This window comes from Balaenoptera physalus (genome assembly GCF_965194825.1).
Source record: "Balaenoptera physalus genome assembly, chromosome: 21".
In the NCBI taxonomy this organism is placed as follows: domain Eukaryota; kingdom Metazoa; phylum Chordata; class Mammalia; order Artiodactyla; family Balaenopteridae; genus Balaenoptera; species Balaenoptera physalus.
Window position 1 is genome coordinate 45751769 of NC_138902.1, and position 11458 is coordinate 45763226.

Below are 11458 nucleotides of genomic sequence, written 5' to 3' on the forward strand. Positions count from 1 at the left end.
ACAGCTTGAAATTCAGGAGCATGTGGGCTGCGGCTCCCGGGGGAGAGCTGGGGGGAGTCAGCGCTGGGGGGGGAGGGGCAGGGAGAGGGGGAGTGGGAAGCCGGACTGGGGCCAGCTGCCCTGTCCCTCCCGGCCCCATCCTGTGGCAGCCAGGTGGGCGGCGGCATCTGTTGGCAGCTTTGGGTCAGGGGCGTCCACTGGCTCCCCCGGCAGGTCTTGGTGGGAGGGCGAGTCAGGCACTCTGTTCCCAGGAGGGGATGGCAGATCTTGGGCTTAATGATGGGCCTGCAGTACTGGCAAAGCGGGGATCCCTCTGCCTGCCGGGAAATGTCCTAAGGAACCCAGCTGAGCTCAGTTACGGAGGTAGATTTCCTGCTCTTTTCCACATCTCATAATTAATCCAGAAGCCTGAGCAGTGCGTGTGATGAGGCTCAGCAAAGTGGCTGTGGGCATCTCCAGCCTCCTTTGGAAGCCCCGCTTTTCCTCTGGGGTAGGTGCCCTGGAATCTGGGCCAGCCGTACACATTTCAGCAACTCGATTACAAGAGACAAGAGGCCGGGTGTGTGGCACCAATAAAACCGCACACACCCTGTACTTCTCTCTGCCTGTTGCTGGTTTGTGCATTTCCCCACCACACCTCCCGAGAGCAGTTTGTTTCCCGGAAGCAGCAGAAGAGAGGTCGGGAGAAGGAGATGCCTTATTGTTGTGAATGTGATGGACGTGGTGGCACCACAGGGGACTGGACACCAAGGCAAAGACTCCAGTGTCTGATGAACTTACTGGTTGAACTTACCGCTTACTGGTCTTTGGCAGGTAATCAGCTTCTAAGAGTCTCTGTTTCTTCATCTGTGAAATTGGATCATGGTACCTGCACTCATTGATTTAACAAATAATATAAACATATAAATCCATACTCTGGCGTATTCTAGGTGCTGGAAATCAAGCAGTAAACAGAACAGTCTCTCCTCTTCGGATGTTAATAGTCTAACATGGGAAGATGGAAAACTCGGCAATGACATCTGTGTCAGGTGGTTATGATACTTAGAAGAAAAATAAAGCCGGGGTGAGGGGTAGGGGAGACAGTGTATGCATGTGGGGATGACTTTTCTTAAAGGACAGTCAAGGAAGGCATCTTTGGTAAGATGATACTTAAACAGAACCTGGAAGAAAATGAGGTGCCATATAGATGTCCAGGTACGGCAAAGAGCTAGTTCAAAGGTGCTGGAGTGGGAGAGTGCTTGGCAAGTTCAAGGAGCATGAAGAAGCTCTGTGTGGCTGGAGGGATGGGAAAGTGGGGGTCAAGGAGAAGAGGGCAGAGAGGGTGTGTGTGTGTGTGTGTGTGCACGCACGCAGGGGCTGGTTGGATCATACAGCCTGGCAGGGTTACTCTAAGTGAGATGGGAAACAACTGGTGACCTTGAGCAGAGAAATGACCTGATGTATATTTTAGAAAGACCACTCTGGTTGTTCAGTGGAAAGTAGCTTTTAAGACTGTAAGCTCGGTGCTCTGTGACCACCTAGAAGGGTGGGATGGGGGGGAGGGAGGTCCAAGAGGGAGGGGATATATGTATACCTATAGCTGATTCACTTCATTGTACAGCAGAAACTAACACAACATTGTAAAGCAATTATACTCCAATAAAAAAAACAACAACACTGTAAGTGGAGAAGCCAAAAGACCAGGTCGGAGGTGACTGCATCTCCAGGTGAGAGAGGAAGAGAGCTTGGATTTCAGCAGTGGTCGTGGTGATAAGTGGCCGTCAGAATCTGGATATATTCTGTAGGTAGAACCTGTAGGATGAGCTAGTATGAGGGGTGGGTTGGGTGAATAGTGAGACACAAAGAGACACCTCGAGATTTTGTCCTGAGATTGGGATTGACACATACACACTACTGTGTATAAAATAGGTAACTAATAAGGACCTACTGTATAGCACAGGAAACTCTACTCAATACTCTATAATGGCCTGTACGGGAAAAGAATCTAAAAAAGAGCAGATATATGTATATGTATAACTGATTCACTTTGCTGTACGCCTGAAACTAACACAACATTGTAAATCAACTCTACTCCAATAAAAATTTAAGAAAAAAGAAACAACACTTTTGCAATAAAAAAAAAGATTTTGTCCTGAACGATGGGTAAACTGGAGTTGTCACATATTGAAACGGAGAACTGGGTGAAAGGAGAACCCTTTGGTTGTGGGGTGCAGGAACCAAGAATTTGGCTTCAGGTGCATTAAGCAGCAGTAGTCTCTTGGATACCCAAGCGGAGGTGATGGGTAGACAGAGGCGCGTGAGCATCTGGGGCCCCGGGAGAGGCCGGGGCTGGGATACGATTATCAGTGTGTAGTTCATTAACAATCTTGGGGCTGCATGAGATCATCAAGGGAGTGAGTGAGGATGGAGAAGAGGAGTGGGTGGGACATTCCAAGGTTTAAAAGTCAGAAAAATGAGACAGAACCAGCATGAGAATTAAGAGAGCTTGCTTAAGACGGGACATAGTACAGAGTGGGTGCTCAGTAAATCACAGCCACTGCCATCACCATGACCATCGGTATTTTCATGGTCAGAGTACGGAGAAGTGAAGTTTGAAAACAAAATAGCAAGAGTTCAGGAGGACGCACTTCATCTACTTTTTCCTCTTTTCCTTCCCTTTCCTCTGGTTGTGCATCAACCGTGGTCTCAGACTTCCAGCTACTTAATAAAAATAAAACAAAACCATAAAAATCTTCTGGGCACCTTACAAGCCCACAACTCAGTTCAAAATATTCAAGAAGAGCTGAGGTCTTTGGGTTGTTGGTAGGGTGAGTAATCACTGAACAGAGTCAGGGAACTGGATGTGACTTTCTCCTCTTACCAACTCAACTATATGACCTCAGGCAAGTCCGTCCGTGCCTCAGTCCTGGAGGAGGATAGAGACTTCCATTCAGGGGAGAATACTGATTAGCTCATCAAGTTTCCTACTTGGATGGCATCTCTGCCATTTGCTTTTCTCCTCTCCAAAGCATATAGATCCTATCCTCAATTATTAAAGCAAGATAACAGTGCTTTTGATTTCCCTCTGAGAGTCTAACCTCGAATTGTTGGCTGTTTAGTACTGACAAAGTCTGGGAGAGGAGTGACCTTTAGGAGTGACCATCCAAGGTCCCCCGCCCCATCCACACCTGTAGGCACTCTGAGGCAGATGCCTGTCACTGGTCTACCAGAAGGCCAATTACTTGAACCATATTAGTTTATTTCCTTGTATAATTATCTTCACTGAATTGCATTTTAGGAATCATGCCCTTGGCTTTCATTAAACACCCTTGAAATAGTCATGCAAAGTTCACTGCTGCATTTGCACGAGAACTACTGTTGCAGACACGACCTATACGATTCTGGAAAAGACTTCCTGAGTGTTTTTGTGAAGCACAAGTCTGCAGGGTATTAATAAAAATTTCATTATGGGAAAAGTTGAGTGAGTTTGGAAGAAAACCCAGGTGTCTTTCTTAAAGGTTATCTAAGAGGCTTTACTAACAAAAAGTACGGTGGATCCTTAGAAAGAGGATAAACTGCCAGATTTCCCATTTTGTCGACCCTTAGAATCCTGTTTTGGTGGTGCAGCTCTTGGGATCAGTACTTTGAGCACCCAGCAGATGAGGCTCTGAATGCTTCCGGCTCAGTTAGTCAAGCACCGTGAGCTGCAACAGGGAACATACAGACAGGAGGCTACGTAAGCAATTGACAGGGGAGCCTGCAGGGGGATGAGCAGCGAGTCGGCAGCTGGCTCTTCCGTGCACAGCGACCCTGGGTGCCTGGGGTCCCAAGAGGCTTTGCAACGTCCTGGCTGCATCAGATATTAACTTTGCTATTCATGCAGTTAGGGGTCCTAGTCTCAAATATATCCCTCAGTGACCCTCCTGTACAACAACACACAAAGTTAAAATATTTTAAAAAATAATTCATTGTTAGGAAAAGGGCACAGAGACATGCGCTGTGTTTACTGTTTCATGGGCGAGATGGGGAGGAATGCCACACGCTCCGACAGCTCACTACCTAGGAAGACCACTGAGAGTCTCTCCCCTCCTCTCCTGCAGCTGGAGTCTCTCTCTTTCACTTCCTAATGTTGTACACCCCGTCAACCCTGAAATTTCAGCCTCCGAAGCTCCGAGAAAGCCCCTTGGGGAATACTCTGCTCCTCCCTTTCACTGGGCAGATCGACCAGCACAGGTGTGTGTGCAGACTGCCTGCCCTCCTATCCATGCAAGGTTCATTATTTAGGGCTAATGATTTCATTTTAAAGTGGGAAGTAAAATATGTTTCTCTAAAGCTTCCAAAGTGAGGGAGGAAGGAGGGAGGAAGAGGGTAGGTCAGTGGGTAAATACGATTGCCTGATGGTCTGGGTCCAGCCATCTTCCTAAGGCTGTGTCTTTAACTGGGAGGTACAGCAAGATGATCAATATCACAGGCAACCTTAGGAGAACCACACCGGCCAGCCCGGATCAGCAGAGTCTGTGTGGTGAGATTTAAGGGGGTGCTTAGTTGACCCTCCAGCTGTAAGTGTTTGCCAGATGACTTGTAACTTCACCACTGGAGCTAAATTCCTTTGACTCTTAGAGCTCTTTCTGCATTCAAGAGCCCTTGGAAATGAGAAATCCCTGAAATGGGTTGTCCCCTGCTGGCAGCTAACCCTGACGCTCAGGAGTAGAGTTGGGAGTAACGGGACGCCGTGTACCCGGGGTCCTTCCTGGGCGTGTGTAACTCTGAGGCTAAGACAGTGAGACTGGCAGTTTAAGAAGAACCTCCAGGACCATGTCACCTACTGGCAGGCGGAGTAAGGACCCTGCAAGGTGGACAGACATACCTCTTCTCTTATCATTTGAGAGTTTGAGACAAGAGGCAACGGGAGTTTAGCCTGAGCCCTTCCCACAGGTCTAGAGGTGGGAAGAGAGAGGGATGGGCTTTGACCCTGGGCGGCTCCTCCCTCCAGGCCAAGACCCTGGAGGAGATTTAGTTTGTATCTTCAGAGGGGATGGGGTGCCCAGGCAGGTGACTGAAGACTTTCTCTCCGAAGGACCCAGCATTAGAGAGCTTAACAGCCCCAGACCTCGCAGGCCGGGAGAGCTTCTGGGCGTCCTTCCGTGGAGTCCCATCACCTCCCTGATGGAGGCAGACTGGGTACCAGGACCCTGTGGTGAAGCCGACTGGGGAGCAGTTCCTCCAGCCTCTCCAAGCACAGACGTCAGCGGCGAGGCTCAGACTTAGTGGCTGTGCTCTGTCTCTGCACAGGCTTGTGTACGCGCAGCGGGGGACCCACGCAGGGGACCGGGGTGGGGAAGCACACAGGGGGAAAGTGTAGAGTGGATGCAAGTGGCGGTGGTGATGCTGGGGCAGTGCGAGCGGACAGTGGCTCTCCTGGAGTCTCCACCCCTCGGCGGGCTGGCGTGGGACCTGGGAACGGACAGTCCACGTGGAGGGGCAGCTACTCAGGGCTGCCCTGCCAGGGGGGCGGGCGGTGCTGTCAGGCGGGGGCTGCGTTCAGGGTGGAGTTGTAGCAGAGAAGTGGGGTCACCCCCCTTGGAAGCTTTGAGAATGCGTATGAGGAGGGGGCTGCGAACGGAATCGGGAAAAGGTAATAAGGAGTGCCAGCTTGGTGGAGTTGGGTGCTGGCAGGGCTCGCCTTGGAGTCGTGGGAGCGTTCCCAGGAACATCCAGGGGATCGCCTCCGGGGCCCCAGTGGTCCCACAGGCCTCTTGAGGCTGGCTGTGCTGTGCTGAAGCCCGTATCAAGGGCCCTGGGGATGGCAGCAGAGGCCAGCATGGTTGAGGGTCCCCCGCACCCACCTCATCTCTGCAGGGACCACAGAACTGCACGCACAGGGGGCGTTCTTCACCTGCTCACAAAAGAGCCGGGTCATTGCATGCAGCAGGAAAGGCTTGACGGGGGGTGACGGGAGGAAGGGCAGGAGCAGAGATTTTCCATCTTGATGGTTTTGTTCAAGGCCAGCCCAGAAGCCGCTGACGTTGGCTTCATTTATCCAAAGGGCATGGCGAGTGACCCTCTACAACCCAGGGATAATGAAATATTTAGCAGCTCTAATGTTTGGGTGGGAAGAGAACCTCTTTTGGATGAGAAGCTCAGTTATTCAGGAAGGGAGAGCTCCCGTTGTCTGGAGTGTAGGGGGGGCACCTTCCTGCTGGGTTGGCGGGGTGCCGGGCGCGGGGCACCCTGCCTGGGACACTTGCCCTGCTCTGTGGGTGAGGCCTCTCCCACAGTGCTGGGCTCTGGGAGACATTTCTCGTGGCCAAACTCTTTGTGAAAGTGGCACAACGGCCTATTTCTTCCAACAGCATCTCTGGTTCAGCCTAGGGTATGGTTCGCGGTTGCATCTCTTGTAACCCCCCCTTCAGCTGCTGTCAAGTGCTGGCACCCGAGTTCTTGAATTTAGGCTGATGTGGGTCCTGCTAGAGCCTGCTGTCATCTGCACATGTCAACAAATGTGTATGCAGGTGTGGACCAGCTGGATCTCTCTCCTTCTCTGGGAAGCGTGGTTTTCAGCAGCGTCAGGCTGGGAAGACAGACATTTCATTATTCCCGAAGTCCTGTGCAGGCAGTTGTCACACAGTGTTCCAGCAGCGGCCCACGGCCGGCACAGAACACTGCAAAGCTCCATCTAGCACAAGTGACCACGGGGAACGGGTTGAGAATCCTGCTGCATTGTACACGTCTCCTAAGGGAAGAACATCAAGAAAGATGAGCTCGCCGCGGAACTGGCGAACTGTGTGGAAGGAGCGGGATCTGTAGAGCTCAGCAGCGGCGAGCTCCTGTCATGGCTTGGCCAATTCGGGTCTCCCCCTGTAACTTATGAGGGTGTGGCGATGTTTTCCCAGATGTGGTCCCCGTGTACAAAACAAAGAATCGTTTTGCACAAAGCCAGAAGGGATACATTGAAAGAATTATCAGAAAAGAATAATACATAGGAAATGTTTGTGCTCGCATGCAAGGAAACTTTGTGGGGTATCTGTGGCTGCCAAAGTGACATCTGGCAGGATTAACTGGATCACCAGAGCCAAACAATGAGGACTGGGAAGGCAGCAATAACTGTGAGGCCTGGGCCCATGTGGGGGCAAGATTTTGAGAATGACCACTTAGGTGACAAAATGGGATTCCCACGCACCGCAGCTCTGGTTAGTTTCTGGTCTGGAGCCAGATCCTCTCTCTGATGCAGACGTGGGAGGACGGAGCGGCAAGAGCTGCCCAGCTGCTCATCTGGGAACTCATCCTCCAAGGGACTCTGTCCCTCGTTCTCCTCCCGTACCTGGAGGCGGCAGTCAGCGGGCAGCACCTCTCACAGCACCCCACGTACACCTGCTCAGACCACCTGCTCAGAGCTCCTCTTTTGCCCAGCCCAGCATACCTGTTCCACCTGTCTGAAGACCCGCCGCACGTTTCCTCGAAGCACACCCCAGAGCTCTTTCTCACTCCAGCCACGCCTCAGCAACTCCTCTATCAGTACCAGGTATATGGACACGTCCTCCAGCCCCTGCGGGAACCCGTGTGGCCACCAGCCAGCCAGCTATTGGGCCTCAGACCTGTTCCCTGGTCCTGAGTCAGAACCAAAGCCCTATGTGTCCAGGGTCCACTGAACCCCAGCCCTGGTCAGATATGGAAAATGGAGACTTGGAGAGAGTAAATGATTCACTCCTGCTCTTCATCCTTCAGAGGAAGACCCCAAAAGCGCCTCGACTATTTGTCAAAAGTCATTGAATTGTACTGTTAAGATCTATGCCTTTCACTGAAAGCAATTTTTGCCTCCATTTATAAAGAGAAGAAAAGCTTTTTAAGAACTGGGTTGACCCCCCACCGCATGCACAGACCCAGCTGCAGGCAGAGAGGATGGTCAGCCCAGCCCAGACCTTGCTAAGAGTCTGCTCAGAGGTCATGGGTCTGCTGGCACTGGATGGGCGCAGATGCTGGGCAGATGAGCTCTGTGTGGTGTTTTAGACAAATATGATGACCTAGAGTAGGGCCAAACAGGAGAGCCCAGGAAGCAGATCCTGGGAGAGGGGAGATAACCAGTTGGGCCAGCACACCTGAGGCTATGGTCAAGGCCATGAGGACCACAGTGTGGTGGGCACGGTGGCTGTGAAAGCCCCACTGCTGCCCAGCCAGCCCGAGACAAGCCACGGGGAAGCACTCACCGGTCAGCCCCGTCATTATCTCCGCCAATCCCGATGAACTTGCATCCAGTGACTGCCCTGATGTGGTCGAAGTGATCTGAAGAATGGGGAGTCAGCAGTGTGGGGCTTCCAGGGCAGGGGTGGAGGTGATGACTGGCCTCTGTTGATTCCCCTTTTTGCAGCCTGTAGGCCAAACAGGCCAGTTCCTTCATGGCCTGGCACCGAGAGTACCAACTCGAGGGCCCTGAGGTTTGATCTGAAGTGATCCCAGCTGGCTCTAGACTGGACTTCAGATTTCGAGTGGATCCCAGAGCCCCGTGTTTGGGCCATTTCCCACCCACGATTCACCCTGCCTCCCAGTCTCCTTGAGAACCTGTGGGGGCTCCTTTCCCCGGGTGTGGAGGATGAGAGCGGAACAAGAGTACAACTGATGAAGACCCCGGAGACCTAAGGAGCTGTCCAGTCCCTTGGCCAGAGGTAGGGGCAGTGCGCTTTAGGAGCCCCTGCAGAGGCACAGTTGGGCAGCACCCGGGCTCTGTGTCTGACAGCCTCCCTGATACCCATCAGCATCGCAGTTCTGATTCCGTGGCTCCAGTTCCACATGGCACCAAGGTGCTGTGTACCGTCCATTATTGGGTTTTTGGGAGCTGTACCTATTGCCAACAGGTGGGTCAAACCACTGGGGCTCTTCTGAAGTCCTCCCCAAGTTTGGACCCAGCTTCAGCTCGAAATCAGAGTTTTCAGAGAGCCCAGGGTGAGGCTCACCTGCCACAGTAGGCACGTTGGCTAACGGGTTGCACTGCAGCACCCGCACGGATAAGGGCACCATCACGATGCCACCATTCTTCTTCTGCAGGGGCGGACCGGTGGACAGTCAGCTTGGCCCCCAGCACAGCCACCTGCCTGTTCACGCTCTCGGCCCCTGTGAGGAAGGTGTTGAGGTCAGAGTCGTCTCCTCTCTGGGTTTGTGTGAATGGAGGAGCCGCAGCCCTGGTCTGGGTGGTGTCTTGGCCCTGGGTTTCCGGGGTTGGAGGAGTATCTGACCACCTAGACCCCCATCTAGGGCTCAAGAGTTCAGGGGCTGTGGACCGTGGGTTTTGGGGGCAGAAGATATTTAACCTGGGGTTTGAGGAAATTGAGGGAGAAGAGGCTGAGGTTCAAGGGCTCCTGGTTTGAACCTCTTGCTTTAGGTTTGAGGGCCAGGGAAGTCTCTCACCAGAAGCTGCAGGATATCATCAGGAACATTCCGAGTGTTCTTGCACACACCCCGGGCAGCTGTGTGGGAGAAGATGACAGGTGCCTGTGACACTTCTAGGGCTCGCCGTGCCACAGCATCGAGACGTGGGACAAGTCCACCATCATGCCCAGGCGGTTCATTTCTGCCACCACCTTCTGCAGGGACAGGATGGGGAGAGGTCATCAGGGCTGCATTTACCTTGTGTGCAGCTATCTGTAGGGAACAGGCGGGGCTGGACATTCACGTTTGGCAGGGTATGGAACCCGGGTCCTTACCTCACCCAAGCCGGTCAGCCGACTGACATTGCTGTAGAAAGGGTGGATACCCTTTGCTGAGCTCTGTGCCCTGCAGGATGGCCAGGAGGCAGTCTGACTGGTGGCCATGACTTGGCTACAAGAGCCTAGAAAGAGGTTCTGTGGAACCGTCTACACCTGCAACGCCCTGGTGCAAGAGGAGGGACCCAAACTGGGCTGTGCCTGGCAGTAGGAGGGCCCTTCTGGGAATTCAGTCTTGTTCTGTACACCTCCATTCCCCTCCCCACCCCAGTTTCAGGGCCGGATCCCAGGGGTAAACTTGCTTTGGGCCCCAGCGTGATCTTGGGCAGATCCCTGCCTCACTGGGCCCTTACCATCTGCACTGCGCTCACCAGGGCGTGTTCCAGGTGTGGGTGAGTGTCACGTAGCGCACACCCAGCGCACAGAAGGTACGCAAGATGGAGAGGCTACTGTCCAGTGAGTGGCCGCCCTCCACACCAATGAGGCAAGCCAACTTCCGGGTATTGTTGCGAGCTGGGGGCAGGTAGGTCAGATGATCATTTTCAGAGGCAGGAGTAGCTTACTGAAGTCCCTAGCACCTACCACCACCAGTCTGTTTACCTTTTCTTTTTTTGTTTTTGGCCGTGCCACGCAGCATGAGGGCTCTTAGTTCCCCCACCGGGGATCAAACCCGAGCCCCATGCAGAGGAAGCGTGGAGTCTTAACCTCTGGACTACCAGGGAAGTCCCCCGTCTACCTTTAACTGAGTTCACAAGCTCCAGCTCAGAATAGGAGGCACACATGAGGCGGATGAGGTCAATTTGCTCCAGGGTGAGGTGCACAGCATCCCGTTAGTGGGTCTGGCATGGGACGTAGGCTGGCCAGAACTGAGGGAAGGCCAGGGCTTGGTTTGGGCTTTGGAACTCCTTGGGCTTCTCATAGCCTCCTCAGCTGGGACAGCACCCACTGTGCCCAGAAGTCACGTGTAATGCGTTGCTTTTTCTGTGGTACTTGGATGCCCGTCAGGTTGGCTTACTGTGACCCCTGTAGCCCCCAGCATCCATGGCATGGCACTTTCTAGGTCACTATGGTAACTTAGTTCCAATGTGACTAAGCTGTGGTCTCTGAGGCCCCCAAACTGCCCCACATTCCCCAGCAGCCATGGTGGCACCTTGTGTGTCCCTTTGGTACCTGGGCACCCACGAGACCGTCTTTCAGCCTGTCCAAGCTGTTGTGGCCATGGCTGAAATTGCACAGATTAACATCCTGGAGGCCATTGTGGTAAAACTGCCTCAGGACCAGGGGCATGTCGTTGTGGCTGGAGGGAGGTCAAGGCAAATGGGTGGGCTCCTTAGGTCTTGGGATCAGGCAGGACACATTGCCTGGCCTGGGCCAGCCGGGGGGTCCCCCATCTCACACTGTCACACAGACTATACTAGGAGCAGCTGAGGCCTGGGCTGAGGGCTTCCCACCAGGGAGGGGATGACAGAGAAGGGGAAGGGCGTCCATAGGTGATGGAGAGGCCATCCAGGGGTGGTGTGAGGGGGCCTCCCCGCTAGCTCTGCATGCTCCGGACCTCCTCCCCTGCCCAGGGCCAGGCTAGGCCCCCACCAGCCCGCACACACTGCAGCCCCCCGTCCACAAGCGGGAAGTCCCGCCTCAGGGCCCGCGTGCGCTCCTGCGGACTTGGGGTGCTGGAGGTGCCCGGCGTGGTCTGGACGCGGGTTCCCGGCCGCAGCAGCAGACACAGCAGCAGCAGCAGCAGACGCAGCAGAGGCCGCTGGCTGAGTGAGCGGGGACCTTAG

At 53.7% G+C, this 11458-nt stretch overlaps 1 pseudogene across 1 annotated transcript; it reads right to left on the reverse strand.

The window, feature by feature from the left end:
* Positions 1–6389: 6389 nt before the first annotated feature.
* Positions 6390–11189, reverse strand: LOC309651551 (dipeptidase 2-like; annotated as a pseudogene). The gene is made up of 9 exons (XR_014268743.1): positions 10845–11189; positions 10411–10540; positions 10046–10187; positions 9675–9744; positions 9379–9554; positions 8928–9012; positions 8184–8259; positions 7400–7535; positions 6390–7300 (listed from the first exon to the last, which is right to left on the reverse strand). The product of XR_014268743.1 is annotated as a dipeptidase 2-like (transcript).
* Positions 11190–11458: the final 269 nt, after the last annotated feature.